Here is a 26,340-nt window from a genome sequence, read left to right on the forward strand (position 1 = left end):
GTTCATAAAAAAGGGTTAGAACATATTTTTTTCTCAGGCTCAGCTGATTTAGTAGTACTGAGTTTTAAAGGACTCATTTCTACATTGTGTGTGCAACTCTGTACCAGCTTAGCTACCAAGCAAATTTAGTGTATTTGGAAAAGCCATACATTTGGAGCTATAGGTTTGATACAGTATGTAAACATCAAATAAATTACTCTACAAATCATGCACTGTGGTAAAAGTGAGAGGAAATCAGGTTAAAAAAAAGTGTCCTTTTACTAATATTTTATATAAAACATCATGAAATATGTTCATTTGAGCTGATAACTGCAGTAAATTGAACTTTGTATTCTTGTGTGTTAAAAAATGTTAAAATGTAGGTGCAAGCTCCTTTTAATAAAACCCTATTCTGAGCCTAGACTAAAGGCCCGTGCACACCGGGACGATTTTTGCTCACGTTTTCCGTCAACGTTTAATGCTTTTTGACTAAATAAAGGGCGTCAATGTGATCGTGCACACCAATGTGCAAAACGGCAGACGCAAAAACGTAATTTAAAAAAGGACGCCACATGCTCGTTTTTTTTTGTTTTGTTTTGTTTTGACGCGTCGCGTTAAAACCTTCTCCAACCAAAATCAGGTTTGCATTTTTGTTCATGTGCACGGAGCTGCTGATGTTACAGTAAAAAGCACTTGGAGGCGCTCAAGTCCAAAACTGTCAATGCGAGCGCACATTATAGACGATGCCCTGTGGCGATAAGAACGTAGAGCTGGTGCTGCTGCTTGAACCACCCATAACAACAAGCGTGTCTTCTTCTTCTGTGTTACAAGCAGGCGTCAGAAGCTTAAAGTTGTGTAGCGTCATCTAATGTCAAAGAGATTTTGCATACTCTTCTGCTTGACGACAGTGAAAATCGCTTGGGTTTGAATCTGGAAAAAAACGTCTTGACAATAAACGCTGACGATAAACGCAAACGAAAAGCGTCCTGGTATGTAAGAGCCTTTACCCTCTTAGGAGATTCTACACTACTTGATCAACAATGCATTAATTTTAGATTTGTTAGAATAGCCCTACTAGCAGCCAAAAATGTATAACCTTGAGATGGAAGGATTCCAAACCACCGTCTACTTCCATGATTAAAGAAGTGTTGTCTTATATGCCTTTGGAAAAAAATTGCATTTCGTTTAGAAAAAGTGGCAAGACATGTTTTCAAATACTGGCGCAGCTTCATATCTCACTTGAGTATAACAGGACAGAATGCTTAAAACCTGACTTTTTAATGTTTTCTTGTTTAATTTTATTCACGGCTTATTTGTGGCTTATTTATACTACCTAGGGTGGAGGTTTAGGACATGTATAGGGCAGTATGTGTGTGGATGAAAGATCTATTTAGATTATTCTGTACGTTGTGTTTAACTTGGAAAAACCCAATAAACAAAATGTTTAAAAAAAAAAAAAAACATTCTCCACTATAACCATCAAGTATGAAAGCATCACATGGACGTTTGGAGTTCACCTGTTTCCCATGGAAGGCTCTCATCTTCAGCAGAAGCTCCTTCCGTCTGAAGTGACAGAATGGTCATCTGCTACTCAAGAGTGTCTGAGAGAGTATGATGTCAGAATGCTTATGCGTGGTCCCATAGATCTGGTGCGCCGAGTGTCATTGAGCATCGATGAGCCTGTTTTTAGCAACACAGCAGACTAAATAATGCCATCGGTTGTTGTGAAGAATGAAAAGGAGCTGGCACCGATGCTCTTCAGTTGGCACTGGATCCTATGGCAGAATGTTTCACTCTCTCAGAAAGAAGAAAAGGTCTTCAAGAGACCATAGCTGTAAATAACGCTCAGACGCATGCTTTCAAAACGCAATTTCCTCACATTTTAGTGAAAGAAAACAACAACTTGATGGAGCTCGTGGGAGTTAGATCCATTACCTGTCCTTTTTGGTGTTTAATCGTCCACTCGATCAATGAAATGGTCACAGCAAAAAGTGCCACAGAAAGCGTTTTTTCCTTCATCCTTTTGTCATTAATTGGCTGCCAAGTGCACTTGACTGTGGAAAGATGAAGCTCTCTCTCCATGGACACTGTGTTCAAATCAGGGGAGCCGAGGCCAAATGAGTTTTGTTTGTGCCAGGGCCCAGTGGGGAGCAGCAGGACAGCTGGGTAGTGTGTGTTTTGTGTGTTTTCAGTTGCTGAAAACACAGTTGCTGGCCGTTAAGTGTCACGCAAGCTCAGCTCACAACCTTTTTAGGTCCATTTCAGGAGCCAAGATGGGCAGGTCATCAAAGAGCGGACATTTAATTGTGTAAATTCAGTCCCAAATTTTAGAAGGAAGCCAAAAGTGTTGTTCATAGAGACTGAAACAAAACAAACCAAACAGCTCGGTCCAGACATGGTCAAACCATTGAAATGAAATTTGTCATATTTGTGTTGTTTTAGGGTGGGATTATTTACATATCAAGCAAACCTGAGCTGAGCTTAACCTCTCTGATTTTTTTTGTAAACGATGTCTGCTATGGACTGGTGTCTATTGAGCTGCCTTGTGCTGACTTAGCAGAGCTACACTTAAATTCAAGCTTATTTGCACAAGGGATCCTCTGTCCAAGCAGACTCCTGTCACTTTCTGCTTTTAAGGGCAATTATATTGTTGATCCTGCCAACTATGACCATTCCATTAGGGTCAGTTTACAAAGAGCAGCCTTTGGCACTCAGAGAAGAGGTCTGGACCGATATAAACAGGAGTTGTGGAGCCAAAACATCAATTTAATACACTACAACAGACAGTCCTGCAATCAAATGATGCTATTAACACAGCACAAATTATGTGCTTTTGATTTTGCAAAAAACTTAAGTCTAGCTACTTGAAAGCACCAAAGATTTACACCCTAAACACTGAATTCTGTGCATAAACAAGGTTTAAAACTCCTGATGTGAAAACTCCTTTCCTGTTCATAATTAGTAAGCTGGTATGAGATATTTGAAAGCTTGTTTTCTTTCTAGATCAGGAATTCTTTCAATTGCACACATTGCTTTTTCCCTTTTGATATTTATTTGCAAGCCAGAGACGCATGTAAACTGTTCTTACAAAACTTTCTTTTAAAAATCAGGTTACTCTCCAGTGGTGAAGTGGAAATGGAATCATTTGCATTCCATGTCTGATTTTGATTTATAATGATAAACAAAACATTAAAAACATCCTCAGAATATTTCAAAATGTCTACTTCAGCATTGCAGTTGAGGCCATACAGATGTGTACACCATATGCTTACTTTTTTAATGTAATGCTGGGTGTGTTTAATTAATATTAATCATTGGTAATTGTGTATACCCACATGTTTTGTTGCTTCACAAGTTTATAATGTACTGTTATGGTTGATTTCCGTTTAACTATGTGCCATTTTGTGAAACTTTGTTGTAAATATGTTGTAATTGATGTGTTACTACTTCTATCATTCTACCTTTCCTTAAATATATTGTCTAGGACATTTATAAAAGTGAAAAAGAATAAAATAAAAGGGGATTAACTAAAAAGGCAGACATGAAACAACTATTTCTGCATCTTTTTAACATTACATGCCTCTCTCTGTGTTGTTTTTGTGTTTATTATATATATATATATATATATATATATATATATATATATATATATATATATATATATATATATATATATATATTTATATATATATATATATATATATATATATATATATATATATATATTTATATATATATATATATATATATATATATATATATATATATATATATATATATATATATATATATATATATATATATATATATATATATAAAAAATTTTTTTTACATTAAAAAAAAAATCGAAGAAAGCTGGAAATCTGTAGCCACTGACATTCATAATAGGAAAAATATTGTGAAAGCCATTAGAATTTTTTTAAAATAACATTTGAAGAAAGAAGAAAGTCAAAGCAGTAGTTAAACAGGTAAATTTAAAATACTTTTTTGGATAAACTATGTCTTCAATAATGTAAATATATACACAGTTATAACTGAAATAGATTGTTCATAGTCATCAGTGGCTGTCAAGAGAAAAAAAAGATAGAATAACAGTCTTGTTTAAGTTGTAAAAAACTTTCCTTGTTATGCAGATTTGGAACAACATAAGTGTGAATAAATGATGAATTTTATGTGCGGACTGGTCCTTTAAGAAACTTCATTTTCTCAGCTTACTCGAGGTCGGCTGTGTGCATAATGTAGACTAATTATCTTTCATTTAAAATACAATAAACCTATCCACCAATGCTCCAAGAGAGGATAAAGGAAGAAGAAGAAAAGCCATTAACAAAACAGCAGAGCAATGCACTGCTTGCAGACACAATGAACGCTGCAAACATGATAGCGTAATGATACCCACTGCTCTCCTGGCATGATTTCCTCTGCCCGTCTATGGAGTGTAACCTGCATTCTTGCCAAGGTAATTCAGGAGCAATTCTGCAATCAAATATCTCAGAAAGCCTCTCTTGGCAAGCCTCTCTCCGCAGTTCCTCTGTTTCTCTCAGCGCATTGTTTTGCTTGCTATCTTTGAACGGCCATGATGCTTATGGGTTTCCTCTCTGTGCATTTCAGCCACCGTCTCATCTCATATATTCTCGTTAAGCTCAGCAAATTCCTACAGGAGGACAAAATCTCCCTCATATCTGGTAGAACTGCAAATGGAAGCTGGTTAGCCTTTAATCATGCTCTCTTCTCTTTGAACACTCATCCTCAACAGCTTCCCTTATAAAAGTTTACTTTCCAACAGCAGTACGAGGACACACTCGCGCATGTAGATCATTGTTTGTGACAGCTCACAGGCTTGTTCAATATTTGCCTGGCTATTCGCTCTCTTCCCCGTATACCACAGTTAAACGAATGTATATTATGAATGTACTAGCCTTCCGTTCCTATTGGTAACTGTGAAATGAATGTACTAGCTTTTACAAACAAGACAGTAAATCTTGTAGAGGGTGTTTTTTTTTTTTTTTTTGAAACAAGAACTAACTCATCCCAATCCTTTAAAACCCGTGGTGAATTGAGGAACACTTTATTTTGATGGTCCATTTGAGTATTAGTAGACTGTCTGCTTAATATCTGTTAATAATTGACATCTGACACTGCCCCTTCAACAGACATTTAACTGACTATAAGAAACTTATACTAACCCTAATCCCAACCTAACAGTCTACTTATAATCTAATGAGAATTAGCTGGCATATATATGCAATGTAACTTAAATTCAACAAACAGACCATCAAAATAAAGTGTGATCGTGAACTGTGTACATGATGTAAAGATATCCTTATAAAATATATATTTTTTAATTCTAAGCAAAAATATAAAATAAAATAATGTAAATATAAATATAAATTAAATTTTAAATGTCATTTAGCAATGACTATTACTGATAAATAATAATTCAAGAACAAAAATAACAAAAATGAATCAATATCGAATATGTGCAAATGTGTCTCTCTGCAACTCTCACATGGTCGCCTACTGAAGCTAAGCATGGCTGCAACCTGGTTAGTAATTTGATAGGAGACCACATTGGAAAGCTAGGTTGCTGCCGGAAGAGGTGTTAGTGAGGCCAGCATTGGGGTGCTTAACCTGTTATCTGTATGGGTCCTAACACCCCAGTATAGTGAAGGGGACTCTATACTGTTCAGTGAGCACCATCTTTCAGATGAGATTTTAATCTCATCAGAGGTCATGACTCTCTGTGATCGTTATAAATCCCAGAAGGTTCTTTGAAATGAATAGGTGTGTGTCACTGGTATCCTGGCCAAATTTGCCTACTGGCCTCTGTCCATCATGGCCTCCTAACCATCCCCATATTCTAGTTGGCTTCATAAATCTGTCTGCTTTCAACCAATGAGATGTGTGGTCTGGCACAACATTTCTGCCATTGCATCATCCAGCAGGTGGATGCTGTAGACTGGTGGTGAATGAGAAGGTTCCCCTATATAGCTGTCAAGTGCTTGAGTACCCAAAAAAAAGTGCTACATAAATGTAAAGAATTATTTTAATTGTTATTATTAAGGCATTATTAGCATTTTGAAAAGAACGTCATGCAGCATGTTAAAATGGTATTCTAACACACAAATATGCACATATCCTTATTCAGTCATTTAATATAGTGGACTTAAAAGGAAAGTTCACACAAGAATGACATTTTCAACACCATTTACTCACACCTAAGTGGTTCTAAACTTTTATAAATGTATACAGGAACAATAAATACTGTGGAATTAAATGGCTGCTGCTTTGCAACATTCTTCAGTAATTCTTCATGTTCAACAGAAGAACGGAACTCAAATAGTTTTGGAACAAGCGGAGGATGAATACATGATGCCAGAATTTTCCTTTCAGGGTGAACAATGCCTTTTCTCAGATCACTTTTTCACAATAAACTAAATTCACAAATAACTGACTGTCATGAATTTAAAAAAGATTTCAGTCGTGGAAACACAAGCATTCTGTAAACAGAGACCTATGCCAATCATACGTATACATGGTTGTTTGTGTGTGTGTGTGTGTGTGTGTGTGTGTGTGCGCCTGCGTGTGTCAAACAGACAGACAGACAATCTTTTTTTAACAAATTATTAATTAAGCCTTTACGAAGAAATTATTCATGAATCAATGTATAACATTTAAATATGGATATTATATGGTATAATAATTATAATAATAATTACTTCCATTTTTATAGCGCTTTTTTAGACACAAAACGCTTTCCAAATTGGGGGTAATCTCCTCGTCCACCACCAGTGTGCAGCACCAGTGTAATGTGACGGCAGCCATATTGTGACAGACTGCACACCACAAACTAGCTGATTGGTGGAGAGGAGTTTATGATAAGGGCATATTAGAAGGCCATTATAGACGGAGGCCAGTGGGGATGCCAGGGTTAAACCCCTAATCTTTTTCAAACACCATAGAGAGTCAGGACTTCAGTTTACCGTCTCATCCGAAGGATGGTACTCACTGACCAATAGAGTCCCCTTCACTATACTGGGGTATTAGAACCCAGACAGACTGCAGGTTGAGCACTCCCTGCTGGGCTCATTAACACCACTTCCGACAACAACCTACAGTAGCTTTCCGATGTGGTCTCCCATATTTACTGGGCACAGCCCTGTTTAGCTTCAGTGGGCGACAATGTGAGAGTTGCAGAGAGCTAGCTGTCGGCTTAAACACTGATATGTAATTGATTTTTTTTCTTCGTCTTTTAAATTGACTGTGTTGAAAACAGTTTGGAAATGAACTTGTAACAGATGGGAATATTACATTTTCAAAGTCTAAAACACTGCACTTAAAACCTGCCAAAAGTTGGAAACACAAAAGCGTTGCATATAAAAATATATGTTGCTATGGTCTCCCCAATGTAATGCATTAAAGAGGGATCAGAAACCCAACCACTACATGTAGTCATTCACATTATTTAGGGCAAATCACACACCAAAAACTCCTGAAATGACTCATAATGATGAAGCAGCAGCTCCATAAATTTAGCAACATTTATATGGAAATCTACCAGCCTTTCCATCCCTGGACCTGATCATTGCCACATCCTTCATGATGTCATTCTCAAATAAGCAACGTGAGCTCAATAAATTACACAGAACTTCAAAGTAGGTGTGTGCTGGTCTGAGGTTGGAAGCATCTCCAACACAGCTGAAATCCTAATGAAATATAGCAAACCAAATCCTGGAAGCACTGAGTGACTCTATCAGATCTGAAGTCAGTCCAACACAAAAGAAGCCACGGAAAGATTTCCACTTGTTGGTTTGTTAGAATAGTTGAAGCCATGTATCCATAGCATCACACTCTAACACATTATCCATAACTACTGAACTACTTCATCCAAACGCTGAAGTGTAAAGACAACTTTTGAGTTTGATTCAACAAGTAACTGCACCACTAATACAGGGTTTGGTAGCCATGACCGATCCATCTTTGCGTGCAAAGTCTGTGAAGATTTTGAGCTGTCTAAAAAGCTTCATGTCCCTCTTCACCCCCTTAATCCCACGTCCAGACAGACTGATTTGAGCTCAGGGAAATGGCACAGCCTCAGTTCATCCTCACCCCGAAACCACTCAGCCCGCTGTGATGGATAAAGTGTGCATAGAGAATATCAAACCAACGAAAACTAGTGGATCTGTGCATTTCAACTAATGAGAAGCATAAAAAGTGTCTTAGTATTTGTTTTTATTTAACAAAAGATTTTATAAATTCTAGAAAAAAACATAACTGGGAAAAATAAAATGAAAATACATGTTTGATGGCAAAACTAAATACTACGCTAAAACTAGACTGTGCTAAGAAAGATAATAAACAACATTTTACAACTATACCAGCGAAAGCATTAACTTCAGCACGTCTAAAATAGAAAGAAAATGAAAAATACCATTCGAAAATAGACAATGATACAAAGGTCACACTTTACAATAAGCTTTCATAACAATCATGGATTTAAATGTTAATAATGCATTAGCAAGGGCGGTGCGGTGGCACAGTGGGTAGCGCTGTTGCCTCACAGCAAGAAGGCCACTGGTTCGAGCCTCAGCTGGGTCAGTTGGAATTTCTGTGTGGATTTTGCATGTTCTTCCCGTGTTCGCGTGAATTTCCTCTGAGTGCTCCAGTTTACCCCACAGTCCAAAGACATGCGCTATACGTGAATTGGGTAAGCTACATTAGACCCCCTCGATGATCTAAGAAGTACTCTGGATCCGAGTCTGCCATGAGGTCTTATTAGAGTTACCCAGATAACAACAAAGCTCAGTGTAGTTTTGTTCCATTGCAAATACTACTGTTGACATTTTAGTAATGATTGGGCAGCAGGAGCCAAATTAAATGTATCAGGAGATTTTTTCTTATATACAGTTCAAGGCAGAATTATTAGCCCCCTTTGATTTTTTCTCTTTTTTTTTTAATTTCCCAAATGATGTTTAACAGGGCAAGGAAATTTTCACAGTATTTCTGATATTTTTTCTTCTGTTATTTGTGTGTGTGTGTGTGTGTATATATATATATATATATATATATATATATATATATATAGATATATGTGTGTGTGTGTGTTTATAAACACCATATATATACCATATATATAACATTTAATATATAAACAATTCCATTAACTTAATTGTTAAAAACAGTACATTTTCTTAGGCCTGAATGCTTTTAAAATCCTCAGTCACAAGCCTAAAAAAACACATATTTCATATTTCAAATACGTATATAATAATTCAAACTCAACATTGCATATACTGTACTGATCACACTGCAATATCAATGCTAAAATGATATATTGTGCAGCCCTACCATGTAACACAATTTATTTAATAAATATTTATAAATAAAAATGTGTGTGATAGCGTGTGCATGGGTTTCCGAGTGTTGGGTTGCAGCTGGAGGGAGATTCGCTGCATAAAACATATGTTGGATAAGTTGGCGGTTCATTCTGCTGTGGCGACCCCTGACAAACAAAGGGACTAAGCAGAAAAGAAAATGAATGAATTAATGGATGAATGAATGAATGTATGAATGACAAAAAATATATACCACTTTGTCAGATTTGTCATCACAGATTTTTTATGTAGCCTTGGAAAACAGAAAGAAAGAAAGAAAGAAAGACATCTACTTCTGATTCTAAAAATCAGTGAAGACACCAGTGTTAGTTTTGTTTTTATCCACTCAGTGTAGCCTTAGGCTCTATACAGTATAAGCAACTCGATTCCTACTAAACTTACAGCACAGCACTGAAGTTTGTCTATAGGACCCTTGGAGTCATTAATATGTCTGTGGTGCTGTGTTTTCATTTTAAACTACATGTAGGCGCACTCTTACTGACCTTTTCTGCAAAGCCTCCTCCATAACACTAAATGCCAACAATGCCACTTCATTGTTTAAACAGAATACAAAAGAGTCTGAATGCAATTCCCTACCCTATCATTCGCTTCCTAGCTCTCTCTTTCCCTCCACCGGGAGCAAAAATAAAGCGATAAGAGCAGCAGTCTCTTTTGTTTGCAGAAGATTTTTTATTTACAAGACATGCACGAAGCCCAGGATTCAATATCACTGCCGGGCTCATGTCTGGAATCCTTTATGAGAGCTCAAGTCATCTGTATCCTCATCTATCCTCACCATTTCCTTCAGAGATTGACCCACATCTTCACCGTGCCACTGTGTAATCGGCACGGAGCGAGTGCCAGCCTTCCTGTGATTTACTGTCAGCATTATACAACAAACACATCCAGAGCTTTCAAAATATTCCCTCCGAGATGTAGCATGCATTACTGATCAGAGGGCTTTTTAATCTTATTATCCAGGTCAAGTGTGGGGGAGAAACGAGCAGAATCCTGGCCAAAGCCAACAAGAACACTTGAAATGCATGAAGACAGAGAGCTGCTTAATTTTAGATGGGCACAGATCAATGCTTCATATGGGCGAGCAGGCTTTTGGGATTTTTTTTTTCACGCATGGTTACATTTTACAAGAAATGGGCAAATGAAAATGACATTAATACTTGATGAGACATCTTATTGCGTTGTTGGGAAAACGATACATACACAAAGGCAAGTCGAATATCTATTACTGTCTGGATTATCAGTAAAATAAGATTTCCAGACATTATGATAAACACATCAAATTTTAAAGGATAAAATGATGTTATTTACACTCTGCCAATCCCTGCTAAGGGTTAAATGGATCGCGGCTGATCCATGATCCCCTAGGATTGGATTGTATATGATCCGCAGATTAATTGCACAATCTTTAAGCTCTCAGATTATTTGCTATGTTTAATGATCACAGCTTTGGCATAAAGTAAATAGGCTAGTGATTTTCATTCATTCATTCTCTTATCAGCTTTGTCCCTTTTTTAATCAGGGGTCGTCACAGCGGAATGAATCGCCAACTTATCCAACATATGTTTTATGCAGCCATGTTTAATGCCCCTCTAGCTGCAACCCATCATTGGGAAACACCCATACAGTCTCATTCACACACATACCCCATGGACAATTTAGCTTACTCAATTCACCTAAAGCACATGTCTTTGGACTTGTGGGGGAAACCGGAGTACCTGGAGGTAGGCTAGTTGTTTTGTTGCAGTGAAAATATATATGGAGAAGGCAGTCATGTTTTTTTTAATGAACAGAAAATGAATTTGATTATTTATATATTTCTTTTAATTTTAGGAATTTAGTTTTTAATAATTTTTAGACAAAATCCAGATGGGTAACATCTGAGAAAGTAAAGAAATTGGTCACCAATTCTATTACATTTGATATTTTCAATGTATTTATATATTTATGTAATAATTTTTTTTTTATAAAATGTACTTATAAATTTATCTTTTTTTATTTTAATAATTAGGATTAAGAATAAACATTGACTGTTGTGGTTAATAATATGTCAATTATGATTATTAATAGATTTTTTTACTATTAAGTTTTCCAGCAGGTTATTTATTTAGTTTGTTTTTTGTTATAATTGTATGCTGTTTTTGCTACAATAGCTATTAGGCAGATGGCGGTTATATCTGCAAGCGCTGAGGATAATCGGCAGGTCAGGATATAAGAAAATACATTATGATGAATTGCGGGTGGGTCACGGGTGAATGACTTGATTTTGGCTTTGTGTTTTTTGAACAGATATGTTAAAGTAGACATGAGGGCAAAAGCAATCCGAGAGAAACATAAAAAGGGAGAATTAAAAACAAAACAAAAGTGCCGTGAGGAAGCGTTCTAGCAAAGGTTAACTACAGTAGGTTGAATCAAGTGCTGGGTATGTCATAGGCTATGCAACGGCTGTCCCTTTATATGAAAGCCACAAGACCGGTACCTCAAATATGAAACATCATGTACAGTATGTGCTAAATCGAAAGGCCGGTCAAGTCAAAATCTGACAGGCATTTTAAGTTCTTACATTCGTAGGACAGCAAAAAATACCACTGGAAGTTAAGTGGATGCATGTGTGAACCTGTGCTGCCTTGATATGCAGTACGCCCCTTCCATGTCGTCTCTGGCAAGGAATGCGCAGATTAGCTCACTGAATCTGCTGTTAATAACAAACGGTCCAAGCTGACCTATCATCATCATGCTTAAAACAAAGAATTAGAATTATTAAAGTGACGATCGGGTGGATATATCACATAAACTTATATGTGCTGGCGGGTGGATGGATTTTAATCAAGCCTCGGATTCGGGTGACATTTCAGCTATCTGCGGATCTCTTATAGCTATGTTTTCATCCACCTATATTTATTTGCATTTTGGATAGCGCATAAAAAACGGTTGATGGAAACAGCAAGATGGGCATACATTTTGAAAATAGGCATAAAAAAAATGCTCATGACTCAGTAGAATACATTTTTATTTGATAAGAAAAGACGCGCATAAACTGCGATGGAAACACTTTTTACCGAACAAATTCCAGGATGCGCATTAATAAAAAGAAAGTCTTATAGCAGAAATGTGATTTTGTCAGAAGAGATCAAGTGACGATAAAAATGTCTGTGAATGGACAAACCAGCAAGCTGAGCACATTGTAAAACATCTGAAATTTTGTTTTGGTCATTCTAAAATGCCTTAACCATCTCAGTAATAGTGTTATTATATTATCATAACTGTCAAGAGTGTGTGTGCTCCGTGTCTCATGCCTTCAAATGCCACCACGTGTTCATTGCATGTCAGCATTGTCTTCTGAGGCGCAAGTCATTTATTAAATAAGGAAAAGATTCACGCAGCTTCTCCTACCTCAATATACTCAATTTTTTATTTTAATATTTGGCACAAGTTAATCAGGAAATTAAGATTTTGTTCTCTTTGACTTTGATTGAATGGAAACGCTGCTTTATTCGCTTGTTTTTTTATGCAATACTCCAGTTTTGCACACAAATTTAATTTCCATCTTTGTGGAAACATAGCTATTCAAGTGTAGGATCAAGATTTTATTTCTCTCTCTCTCTCTCTTTTTTTTTGTGCTGATGAGACAAATTATCCAATTTAAGGCCCAAAGAAATGAAATGTAATCCATTTACCCTCCACTCACAGAACAATTTAAATACAGTTTCTCACAAAAAAATAAATAAGTCAAATCCCATACCTTTTTAGTTGTTCATCAGTGCTGGTCCACTATGTTGTGAGAGGGTTTCTGCGGATCTGCTGGTGGTTCCCCTGAGAATTGAAACAGATGTCAGTGTGGACACCTGCTTGAGTCTAAACCCTGTCCCCTTCAACAGCTTTGGGACCACAGGATCAGACGCCTGCCCCAAAAATAAAGATGAACCCTTCCACAGTTTGGGTAAAAAAAATATGCAGCAAATGCTGTGAGTCATCTATGATTGATTTAATTGCAAATGAGCAAAGAGATCAGTTCATACTTTATTCCTGGATACCAGAAGTGATGTTACCAATTCTAGAAATTCAGAAAACCTTGAGGTGAAAATCAGTCAGAATGGTTAAAGTACAAGATTAGGAAGCAGCAGTAAATTGTGGTGAATTGTGCATTAGTCTGGATGAGGAGTTTAAACAAATCCAAGGGGCTTACAGTATCTTACCGATGGTTTATTTTGGGGGTTTGATGGGGGTGGGTGAGGAAGCTTCATTCTCAAGACACCAAGCCATCTGTTTGCCGGTTTCCTGGTGGCTCCATATCTAGACCACAGCTCAGTGACTGACAGATCTGTCATGGAAACCCACTTCTTCAACTTGTGAGGTCCACAAGTAAACCTGGACATTTCAGAAAGATTTAGCATCTCATTCAAGGATAACTGGATATCAACAATTTATTGAAATGAATAGCTGCACATATGGATAGAATCATGTAAAGACTATCAGACTGTCCAATTATTCTTAGATTTTTATGTAGATGTATTGCAATAAAGTGTAGTTCACTTCATGAACAATGAAGTTAGTTACAATTCTTAATTGTAACTAACTATTCCACCATCCCCCTATTTGTATGTGCACTTTGGAATAATGCATGATTACAAAATATACCAGTTTATCAGAAAATGACCCAATTTGTCCTCTTTGACTCACTAGATGGAAGCGGTGCTTTATTTGCAAATACTGTATGCGATATTTCAGGTTTGACCATGAGTCCAATTCACATCTATGGATAGAAACATGCAGCCTACACTATAAAAAGTCATTGCATGTCTTATCAAATTTAAAAAAAGAACTTACTTAAGTAATTTCAATTTATTTTTTCAACGTAAGATTGTGATGAGTTAAAGGGAACCACTTGGTTTGCTAATTACTTGTCTAACAGAACACAATGTGTCCATATGGCCAATTTGACTTCTTTATCTTTAGAGGTTCCTAAAGGAGTGGCGCAGGGATCAGTATTAGGGCCTATATTATTTTCTATCTACATTAATAACTTGTGCGACAACCTTCCAAATGCCTTTTATTATCTGTTTGCTGATGATACAGTGATTTATTGTTGCTCTCCTTTACTTGTTCAGGCCATACAATCCTAACAGTCTGCTTTTAATATTGTTCAGCCTCGTCTTCGGGATTTAAAATTGGTTTTAAATGGAGATACATCTAAATTAATGATTTTCACAAATTGTTCCACCACTGTGCAAAACCAAGCATTAACTATCACTGCCCAAGGTCAACAAATAAATTTAGTGTCTAGCTATAAGCACTTAGGCCTTTTACTCAATCAAGAGCTGTCCTTCAAAGCACACGTAGCAAATTTTGTTCCAAAATTGAGTTAAGCTTTGGTTTTATTATTGATATGCATTCTGCTTTTCTCTTAAAGCTCGTAAACATTTGGTGTCTGCAAGATTTTTACCATTGCTTGACTATGGTGATGTTTTATATATGAATGATTCAGCTTAATGTCTTCAGCCTTAACTTTGTTTATCACAGCGCTCTGAGGTTTGTTAAAGGCTGTCATAGACTAACTCACCATTGTGAACTGCATGCCAAAGCTGAGTGGCCTTCTCTGTATAGAAAACGGTACACCTACTGGAGGACTCTGATCTACAAGGCTCATCTGGGTCTGGTGCCTTTATACTCATGTTTCCTTCTTCATAAGTCAAAAAGCCAGTGTGCCGTACGTTCAAGTGAATCTTATCATTTTGACTGTTCCCTGTGTATGACCTGAAATTAGTTTTGCCGCCCCCTCATCCTGGAATACTCTTCAGTCTGAACTAAAAATATCTGAGCTCATCCCAATCAAATCTTTTCGCTCTATCCTTTATAACAACAGTGCATTCATAACAAGTTTAACATATCGTGATGTGGTATAGCAGAATAACTAAACTATATTTTTAATATTATCTTAACTTTCTATTTATTATTATTATTATTATTATTATTATTTTCATAAATCATGTGATGCGAACCTCTTGGCCAGGTCACCCTTGTAATTGAGATCTTGATTTTAATGGGTTTTTATTCATTTTAATAAAGAAACATAGTGAGTAACTTTTTTGGTGATCATAATGGAGCACATTATGGATTTGTATCTAAGTATAATATGAATGTGACTGAAAGTTTCATAATGCTTATTCGTTCAGCAATATAAATGCAGGATAACAGATTAATAGCAAACTATTCTTGAAATGTTTTTGCAAAAGTTATTAAATCAACATCTGCCACAGTGTAAAGAAACTTGAAATAATGTGTTACTTTGTTCATGATTTTGAACTTATTTATTTTTTAGGTTGTGTTGTATTTTGTATACGGGTTGATTTGTTGAAGGAATTAAGTTGTTTGGGGACTTGACATCAAAAATGCGGAGCTTACCGGATGTATAAATTGCGTGTAGTAATGAATGAAAACACGGATTTCTCCTTCATGAGTTATAGCTCCTGGTTTGAGGGAAAAGTAGGTAATTTGGTTTATTTGTTTAAGATTGTTGATTGATGTTGATGTTGGCTTAGTTATATTTGGGATATATTTGTGTTTGTTGTTTGTTTATTTTCTCTCTAGTTCTTACAGTGATTCATGATGAAATAATGTGAACTAATTCTATGGAGTGTGACCAATAAATGAATGGTGAACCAACAGTGAAAGACTTAGTCATCTTTTAACCAGGACCCTACAGTAAGAACTTTCTTATTGATTGCACTAGAGGTTTTCAAACTGTGGATTCACAAGAGAATGCTATGGGGAACAGAGAATTTTTTGAGCACAAAAACTAAACAGTATTTAAAAACAATTATATTAATAATTTCATTAATAAAATACAAACGTGTACAATAAAATAAACAAATTAAAATTAAATTAAAATAAAGCAATCAAAATAATCTGATAATTTTACACATTATTAAAATAAATAACACAAATAAGTAGATAAAACAAGTTTCACATAAAACAATAATTTGATTTAAATAAATAAATTAACAATATATTTTTTATTCATGCTATACACACTGTAGAAATACACAAATCGATAGAATTACCTAACTTTTTTTATGTTTAATCCACTTAAATTTGTACAAAAAAAAAAAAAAAAAGATTTGTTTCCACAAAAAATAAGCTTTACTTTATTAGACCCCCTCGATGATTTAAGAAGTACTCTGGATCCGAGTCTGCCATGATTTCCTATTAGAGTTACCCAGATAACAACAAGGCTCAATGTAGTTTTATTCAATTGCAAATACTCACTGGTGACATTTCAGTAATTTTTGTGCTGCAGGGGCCAAATTAAATGTATCCATTTAAATTCTCAGCCATTTATTTCTAATGAAAATTGTCCTCGTTGCACTTTATGAACTTTATGACAGTATGACTCTCTTTTTTTCTCTCTCTCTGTTCCTGTCTGTTTAGGTCATCAACAGATTGGTGCTGTATTATATGACAGATAATGGCCGGTTTAACCCTAGGTGGCATCTATGAACTGACATGAACTTTTTTGAATGACACAAACAAAAAAAAGCACCTGGTTTATATACCCGAGGCAACTTGACTGAAACATATGCTCGCTGTAATTGAGTTCTAATAAATAATTTGACAACAAATAAAACCCAAATTGCATTTAGGCCCCAGTATGTTGTTCTTTGGGTTTCTGTCCTTCTCTGGATTCAGATCATATTTAGAGGGCAGCCATTTTGCAATCTGCCACAACAGATGGCAGTTTGTAAAAATAAATAACCTGTCCCCTTCCCTACACATGTTTCAAGACAGATCCAAGAATAACCGGCCAAATCAAAGTCTTGCACAGTTTATGGCGTCACCCTCCAGGCGAATGACAATTTAACATGGAGGTCCTGCAGACCCCTTTTGACATTTCTGTCTGAGATCATCAGAATTACATGAAAGTTACTCTTCACACAGAGAGACTGCATAGCATAAAAGACTCAAGCAAATGTCTTCATTCCCATTTACATTCAAATTATTTACTTAGAAGTCTGTTTTTATTACCATTATTTGCATTACTGGATAATCTGCACTGTTTTAATCTGTGATACACCAATGTATGATACACATTTAAATGGATGTACCAGAAGTTTGTTTGTCACCGTAATGATCACTGGCAAATTAATAAACTGTATTTTAATGTTGTTTTACATTGAACAACATAAGAGACTAAACGATTGTTAGAGAACCTAAAAACATTACAGGAGCATAACCCTTTTTCTTAAACCCTAAATTCTTCTAGCAGCATATATGAAAAAAAAAACATATACACAATATATAAAACACAGGTAAACCTTAATTTACTTTGTCTTTTATGTTCAGTTCGTTAAATTGATTATACTGAATACGTCCCGAGGGGTATCATAGCATGACTGGAATCCAATCAAAATTGGTGCCAGTCACAAATAACAAGCACATTGGTCATTTAAAGAATGTTGTGCAAATAATTATTTTGGTACTGCGTTGACTAGCACAATTACATCTGCTGTCGCCCTGCATTTCAAGTTTGACAGAAATGTGTGAGATTAATTATTATTACACATCTTGCAAAAAAAATTATAGATTTTTGTTATGCCAAAAATAAGTAAAGATTATGTTACGTGAAGATTTTTTGTTTCACGCTGTAAATATATCAAAACAATTTTGATTAGAAAAGGGCATTGTTAAAATCTTCATATAGAAACATTTAAAGGTGATTTAAACAAAAAAAATGCACATTTTTATTTATCCATATGTCATTACATTTATTCACTATGTAATAATGTCAATTACAAAGAAAAAATTACACATGAATGTTTTATTATTATTATTGTTGTTGTTGTTGTTGTTGTTGTTGTATGCCAAAAATGATTAGAATATTAAAGTTCATGTTACATAAAGATATTTTGTAAAATTTCAACCTGTAAATATATCAGAACTTGATTTGATTTGTGGTCTATCTTTTGAACATTTGAATAAAACATTGCCCATATTTTATTCATTCAAAAAGAAAAATATATATATTTATTACTTGGTGGTACAGTATCACATTTGACTTCAATTTTAATGGTCTAGTGTTTTTATTTTATTTATTTTTTTAGCTTTCTTAACCTCACATTGAAAAAATATTGGATTCACCGGATTTAGATTCAAAATTAGATTCAATGGATTTATTATAAATATTTTTAAGTTTAGAGGTTGCAAACAATCTATATAGGCTGAATTTAAACAAAACAAAAATCAATTTAGTATAATGTTCAACTTACTTTGTTTAAATTTAGCTTATATAAATTGTTTACGACAATTTACAATTAATCATTTTTTTCAGTGCACTGTAAAGGTCTTTGTTGTCCTTTTGGTGGCTTTTTTTTATCACAAGCCCCCATTAATCTCTGACCCTGATGACAATGTCACTGATAAAATCACAAGTTTGATTTCCAAAGAGCATATGGACAATTAAAATGTCTACTTTAAAGACATTTAAACAAATGAGTCTGCAAAAATGACTAAACATAACATAAACATACTTGCAAATACTGAACTTTGCAAAGCATCCATCATGAACACAAAAGAAAAAAAATAAATAACATGGATAAAAAAAAAACTCAGCAAAGTTTACCAAGTGATACATCACTGACACTGTCAAAGGGGATATCTCTTACACCAATATTCAAAGCTTCTCCATTTCCCCAAGCTATACCCTTGATGTGGGATAAGAGCCTTTCGGTTAGTTCTTTGAGTAAACTATCTCAAGTTTTTCCAGAATCCTTTTTGAAACAAATGCCCATCAGAAGATCAAAGCTATCCATGTTTATTATTAGTGAAATCAATTCGAAAGCCTTTATAGATCATATTCCTTTCTTTATGTTACTACTGAATGAGATTAACCTTTTTTTTATTTTTTTTTTAGCTTTTTTACAATGAACGGATTTACTTTCAAAGTAACTTTCAGCCGTGGGCAAATGTAACCTCATAATAGCCTTTATTCTCTCGTGCTTTCATTAAGAGCAATTACATGACTGTAACATTTCATTATGTATTTGTTTTTCAATCTCCTGTATCAGCGCTAAAATCACATCTATCTATTTACTCGAAGCCTTGCCAGCCTATCTGGACTCTGAGGAGTAGCACAGGATTCTAATAAACTGCTATCACTGAACCACAGGGGAAGCTCTTATCTGAAGGGGCCCAGCTTGTATTACCGTCAAGGGTTATTTTTTTTTCCACCATCTGAAAAAGCACCAGATTTCTGTCTTTGTTCAAATGCACCCATCCAAAACTCATAAAGCATCTCTCCTTTGGCTAGCGTGTGCCATTTTTCTTATCCTTTCTGAGATTTTATATTTGACTGCCAAGGGAAAAGAGGACACAAGCTCTAGAGCTTCTAGACGTCTAGGATATGAGGTTGAAGCGGCCAAATGTACAAGTGCACACAGCTCCTTAGGCATATTTATGGCAATAAAACCAGATTTTGCACCTGTATAGCCACAAACCGGAGATGAAATTAGGTCAAATTGGGCTGAATGAGACGGCATTCTCTATAATGTTGGACAGAGTCTCGGCGCAATGTGGAAAAATCAGGAGTGACAGCTGCAATGAGCGAGGCCTATCTCTGAAACTCATGAAAATGAATGAGCCACTGAAATGTGTTTATCTGGAGACGAGGGTAAGACTAAACTGATTGAGGATCATTAAGGCCTGAGCGCAAATAGACAGGAGGAGATTCACACCGCAGTCCACTGGGAATCACATTCATGGATTCTCTCGCCCCCGAATGTCCCATTGTAATCACAGCATGAAGGGAAATTCAATCCTGTTCAATTTCAGCTTTTCATCGGGAAAATGGCATTAAATGAACGTGTAACAGAGGGCAGCCTTACACAAAATTAGCTGTAACGTTTTGTCTGGCTGAATTGTCTTCATTGTTTCGAATCTCTATTCTGATCCTCGCAGAGTCAGTTTCCAGCTCTTTTGATGGAGGAGTATTAGATTAGCTGCATTCTATTGTTCATGTCGCTCACTGAGTTTTTAATGACTTTTGCTGAAGGCCTCATATTTCATTTGGACATCCCTAAATCGTGCTAACATATTTATGGGGAAATATTACTAAACAAGTTGATGATAAACTAAGGTATGAATAGGTTATTAAAGTTAACTGCATATGATACTGACTGATATGATTTAAATGAACAGGTAGCTTTGTTAGACTGCCTGTCTGTTAACCTGTCCATCCATCCATCCATCCATCCATCTATCCATCCATCCATCCATCCATCCATCCATCCATCCATCCATCCATCCATCCATCCATCCATCCATCCATCCATCCATCCATCCATCCATCCATCCATCCATCCATCCATCTATCTATCCATCTGTCTTTCTGTCTGTCCGTCCGTCTGTCCGTCCGTCCATCCATTCATCCATCCATCTGTCTATCCGTCCGTCCATCCATCTGTCCGTCTATCCATCTATCCATCCATCCATCCATCCATCCATCTGTCTATCCATCCATCTGTCCATCTATCCATCCATTCGTCTGTCCGTCCGTCTGTCCCTCTGTCCGTCCATCCATCTATCCATCCATTCATCCATCTCATAATCAGCTGGCGTGCGGTCTGGCGCAAAATGGCTGCCGTCGCGTCATCCAGGTATATGGTGCACACTGGTGGTGGATGAGGAGATTCCCCCCTTTGTGTAAAGCGCTTTCAGTGCCCAGAAAAGCGCTATATAAATGTAAGGAATTATTATTATTATTATTATTATTATTATTATTATTATTATTATTATTATTATTATTATTATCCATTATCCATCCATGCATCGTCTGTCCGTCCATCCATCCATCCATCGTACATCCATTCATCCATCCTTCCGTCTATCTATCTGTGTGTTTGTCTATCGATCAATCCATCCATCCACCCATCCATCCATCATCCATCCATCCATCCATCCGTCCATCTATCTATGAGTCTGTCTATCGATCAATCCAATCCATCGATCACCCGTCCATCCATCATCCATCTGTCCGTCCGTCCATCCATGCATCCATCCATCCATCCATCGTCCATCCATCCATCCATCCATCTATCTATGAGTCTGTCTATCGATCCATCCATCCACCCATCCATCCATCCATCCATCCATCCATCCATCCATCCATCCATCCATATTTCATTAATTAACAATACTGTATAAACATGAAAATTCATCAAAAAACAGCATTTTAAAGTAACTATTTTCTACAACCTTAAAAAATTTATTAATTCCCCTGACAATAAAGCTTTTCAGCAGCCTTTTTTCAAGTATTCAGTGTCAAAATTCTTTAAACAAAAAATAACATTTAGAAGAACAGAGTCTATATTTTGTAACATTAACATAACTTCCTATTGAACCAAATACTATAGACCCTGTATATATGCATGTATGAATATGTATGCATGTACTCATGCATATTTATGTACATTTGAATATGTTTGAATGTATGTTCATTAATAGACTTCCGTGACCCACCACCATTTTTATTAAACAAAAAATATTTACACTTCCTGATATTATCATTTAACACTCATTTTAAAGATTCTTTAAAACAAAGTAAATAGAAAAATGTACTATGTGGCTCACACCCCCTTATCAAATTGCTAAAAGCTGCAACTTGTCCGATAAGTCAGTTTTTGTGTCTGAGGACAGCTTAGTTCACATTGATTGCTGTGGTCTCCACTTCTGCTGTGAGTTTGTCATCCATTTTAATACGCAATGGACACCAGTCACACTTTTACATTTGCAAAATTTTCAACATTGTAATTGCCAAATGATTAAAGTGTTTTGATACATTTCCATAAGCATGTTTTCACAGAAACTGCACTTTCTGTCAAAATAAAATCTGTAATAAAAATTATTTCAGCTTTGGAATGGCTGTCATTCTCTGATAATGTCTGTTTGAAGGTTTGGGCGAATTATGTCACTCCTCTATAAGTTTTTTTATTCTAGTAAAAGATGAGAGGAGGAGTGCAAAAATTAAAACCCTGCCTGCTACTTAGTATTCTGTTTAAGTTGGTAATACATCATCATACTGACATCAAATTCTATGGTAACTTCCAGTTCAATCAAAACATAAAAAAGTAAATTCACAGTTCTCCTATTTTTATTCCTTCATTCATTTTCCATCTGTGGTCGCCACAGCGGAATGAACCACCAACTTATCCAGCATATGTTTTACACAGCAGATGACCTTCCAGCTGCAACCCAGTACTGAGAAACAGCCATACACTTTCATTCACACTTATACACTGCAGCCAATTTAGTTTATTCAATTTAACTACCACATGTCTTTGGACTGTAAGGGAAACCAGAGCACCCGGAGATAAACCCACGCCAACACAGGTAGAACATGCAAACTACACAGAAAAATGCCAACTAACCCAGCCGGGACTCAAACCAGCGTCCTTCTTACTGTGAGGCAACAGTGTTAACCACTAAGCCACCGTGTCACACCTCTCCCATTTTATATTTGACCAAATTACATGGTTTGCATTTGTTAATGTTGAACACTGAAGGTGAAATAAATTGATTCATTAAACATTGGGAATTTGTTGCATGTATGATGCATATGTAAAATGTATTTATATTTATAAAATCAGCTGATGTCACCATAAATCATTTTGTTACTGAGGGAGTTTCAGTATTTTTGTTGCTATGACATCCACTGTGCCATAACAATTCCATCTGTGTATTTCTTCCTCCCCTTCATCTTTCAACAAGTCATACCTTGCAGTCAATGAAGACTGTCTGGAGCTTTCCAGGCCAATGGAAATAGTAATAACACCAGACTATTTGTTACTTTCACTTTCTAAAACACACTAAAAAAATTGTTCAAAGGCTCAATAAGACAACAATCATGTAATGATCCACATCTTTTGTAAAGCTACTGTACATTGGAACCATAATAATTGTGAAAAGCACTATATACAAATAAACTTTAATTGAACTGAATTGAATTTCCACTATGTTGATTTTCAGTTGCCCCCTTCACATTCATTGTACAAAATCTCTGTGAGAATGAAATGAGGCAAAAGATATCCATCCATTCATTTTATTTTCGGCTAAGTCCCTTTATTAATCAGGGGTCACCACAGTGAAATGAACCGCCAACTTATCCAGCATGTGTTTTAAGCAGCAGATGCCCTTCCAACCGCAACCCAACACTGAGAAACACAGAATACATTTACACGCTAACCACATATTTCAAGCCATTTTTTTTGAGGTATTTATTTATTTATTTGTTTGTTTTATAATTTCCCATCAAAATGATGAATATCTTTCAGGAGGCACTTAATTTTTTTTGCCTTAGAGATCTTTTTAAATTGGTGTGACTGTCAGATTTACATGAATAAGAACTAGACAAAGTCAGCAGGTTGGAACAAACAGTAAATGCTACAAAACCATCTTTTGCTCCGAGCTCTTAACAACAGCATCTGTGAAATCTCAGGAAGCACATCAGTAGATATGATCATAACTCAAGGGCCACCATCTGTTGCCAGAGATATTGTGTACTTGGGCAATGCTGACTATGTTGCCAAAAAACAAGAAACGGTTTCCACAACACTGATAAATGCCTCCTCTGACCATCATTATATGCAAATTCCCAACATTTATACCATATGTCTACACACAATCATACATCTCATCTAATGTAAATATATTAGCCTTTTTGATGACTAAATAACTATAAAAATGCAGTTAAAGCAATTGATTTCTTTCACTTAGGGGAGTAACTATGTAACGAATATGAATAATCTGCTGATATCTCACTCACTTTTTTTCTAGAAACATTTTTGAGGGAATCTGCTTTCCTCATCAGCAGACAAGCCTACGGCGCTGTCGAAAGCACACTACACGAACATCCCTCAGTGAACTTTGCAGACCTGGAGGAAGTTTCCTTTCCCTCGGGACACCTCCTGAAATTTCCTTCTGGAGATCAAGCTGAATAAAACTCCCTCTCGCTCCTGTGCTCAAAGAAAATCCCTAAAGCGTTTCCCATATACTGTATGCTCGAGGATGTGTGGGTCATAATAAATGGCCTGTCTCGGTAGAACATTTTCTGAGCCACAATTGAGTGGTATTATGTAACAGACTGATTTGAAACTCATTTTCATGTGAGTGTTTTTTATTGTATGATTGCTAATTAACATACAAGTAGAACTAATTGGCAGAATAATTATTAACTGCTGAGTTTTATGATTATCTGCAATAATTATTATTTCAATTTTCTTCAATGGTTTTAATTCAGCATGTTTTTTTTAAAAGAAATAATTAATTGTTTTAAGCAAGGAGACATTCAATTAAGTAAAAGTAACAGTAAAGACATTTGGACTCTTACAAAAGATTTTTATTTTAAATAAATGCTGCTCTTCTCTGAAAAAAAAAAGATATTTTTAGTTTATGTCTCTGCTCCAACAACTTCTGCTAAAAGAGTTTAAATGAGTGACTTTTAATGACCTTTTATTCGGTTTAATATGATATGTTGTCTGGTTTGGCCATGCAAATTGTGATACAAACACTGGCTAATGAGCATTTTATGTCATTCTTTAGATTTATTTTTCTAAATCCTATTCTTACACAATATATTTTTATACTATTGAACAGCGCAACATAAGTAATTTACTTAAACTGAAGTTAAATTTAAGTTACAAAAGTTGGCAGACCAAAAGACCAAGTCCAAATAACACAATTTGAAAATGTAAACAAACTCTGAATTACAAAATTCAGAAACTTAGCATATGTACAGTATTTATAAAGACAACAATAAGCCTGATATTTTCATCTAAAATTAGTATTTTTTAGGCTGCTGTGTTTAGTTTCAGTAATTTTACCCTTAGTGCAAAGAACAGACTATTTTCATTGCATTTAAAGTGAAAGAACTCATAGAAGGCTGAGAATAATGCAAATGTTAAATGAACATTTCAGACAGCACTTAATAATAATACATATAATACTTTATTATCTCCTCATCCACCATCAGTGTGCAGCACATACCTGGATGCCGCGACAGCAGCCATTTTTGTGCCAGACCACACACCACACAACAGCTGATTGGTGGTAAGTAGACAAAGTGATGAAGCCAATTGTGATATGGGGAGGATTAGGAGACTATGATGGACAGAGGCCAGTGGGCACATTTGTCCAGGATGCCGGGGTTAAACTCCTACTCTTTTTCGAAGGACATCCTGGGATTTTTAATGACCGCAGAGAGTCAGGACCTCGGTTTAACGTCTCATCCTAGAGATGGCACTCACTGACAGTATAGAGTCCCCTTCACTATACTGGGGCATTAGGACAAACACAGATCGCAGGTTCGGTGCCCCCTGCTGGCCTCACTAACACCACTTAGAGGTTTTTGCATCTGAACTCTTCATATATATATATATCTTTTTTTATTAATAAATAAAGAATCCTCCAAAACAATTAGTAAAAATGTAAGCATAAGAACAGTTTCACAGCTAATGAATAATAATAATAATAATAATAATAATAATAATAATAATAATAATAATAATAATAATAATAATAATAATAATAATAATAATAATAATAATAATAATAATAATAATAATAATAATAATAATAATAATAATAATAATATGAGTGGTTTGCTACAGGCTGGGATGAGAATCAGCACCTCCAAGTCTGAGGCCATGGTGCTCCATCGAAAAAAAGGTGGTTTACCATCTCCAGGTTGGAGGAAAGTCCTTACTCCAGGTGGAAGAGTTGAAGTATGTTAGGGTTTTGTTCATGAGTGAGGGAAGGATTGAACGTAAAATTTGACATGTGGATTGGTGCGACGGCAGCAGTAATGTAGTCGATGTACCGGTCCGTTGTGGTAAAGAAGGAGCTGAGCCAAAAGGCAAAGCTTTTGATTTACTGGTCAATCTACGTTTCTACTCTCACCTATGGTCATGAGCTTTGGGTCATG

General features: G+C 35.7%; 2 protein-coding genes across 5 annotated transcripts in view; both read right to left on the reverse strand.

Annotated features, from left to right (window-relative positions):
* Nucleotides 1–13,151, reverse strand: part of tncb (tenascin Cb) — a 129,666-nt gene extending 116,515 nt beyond the window's left edge. For 3 of the 4 annotated variants that reach the window (XM_068221089.2, XM_021475994.3, XM_073949760.1), the window contains exon 1: nt 13,114–13,151. The gene's annotated coding sequence lies outside the window, so the exon portion shown is untranslated. Of the gene's footprint in view, nt 1–1,496; nt 1,888–13,113 lie in introns of those variants that run through there. The other variant, NM_130907.2, reaches the window with a different exon arrangement.
* Nucleotides 13,114–26,340, reverse strand: part of traf2a (Tnf receptor-associated factor 2a) — a 77,916-nt gene continuing 64,689 nt past the window's right edge. The window contains exons 11-12 of the transcript XR_012406884.1: nt 13,568–13,739; nt 13,114–13,184 (exon numbers count right to left, since the gene is read on the reverse strand). The gene's annotated coding sequence lies outside the window, so the exon portion shown is untranslated. The remainder of the gene's footprint in view (nt 13,185–13,567; nt 13,740–26,340) is intronic.

The sequence above is a fragment of the Danio rerio genome, chromosome 5 (genome assembly GCF_049306965.1).
Source record: "Danio rerio strain Tuebingen ecotype United States chromosome 5, GRCz12tu, whole genome shotgun sequence".
Taxonomy (NCBI): domain Eukaryota; kingdom Metazoa; phylum Chordata; class Actinopteri; order Cypriniformes; family Danionidae; genus Danio; species Danio rerio.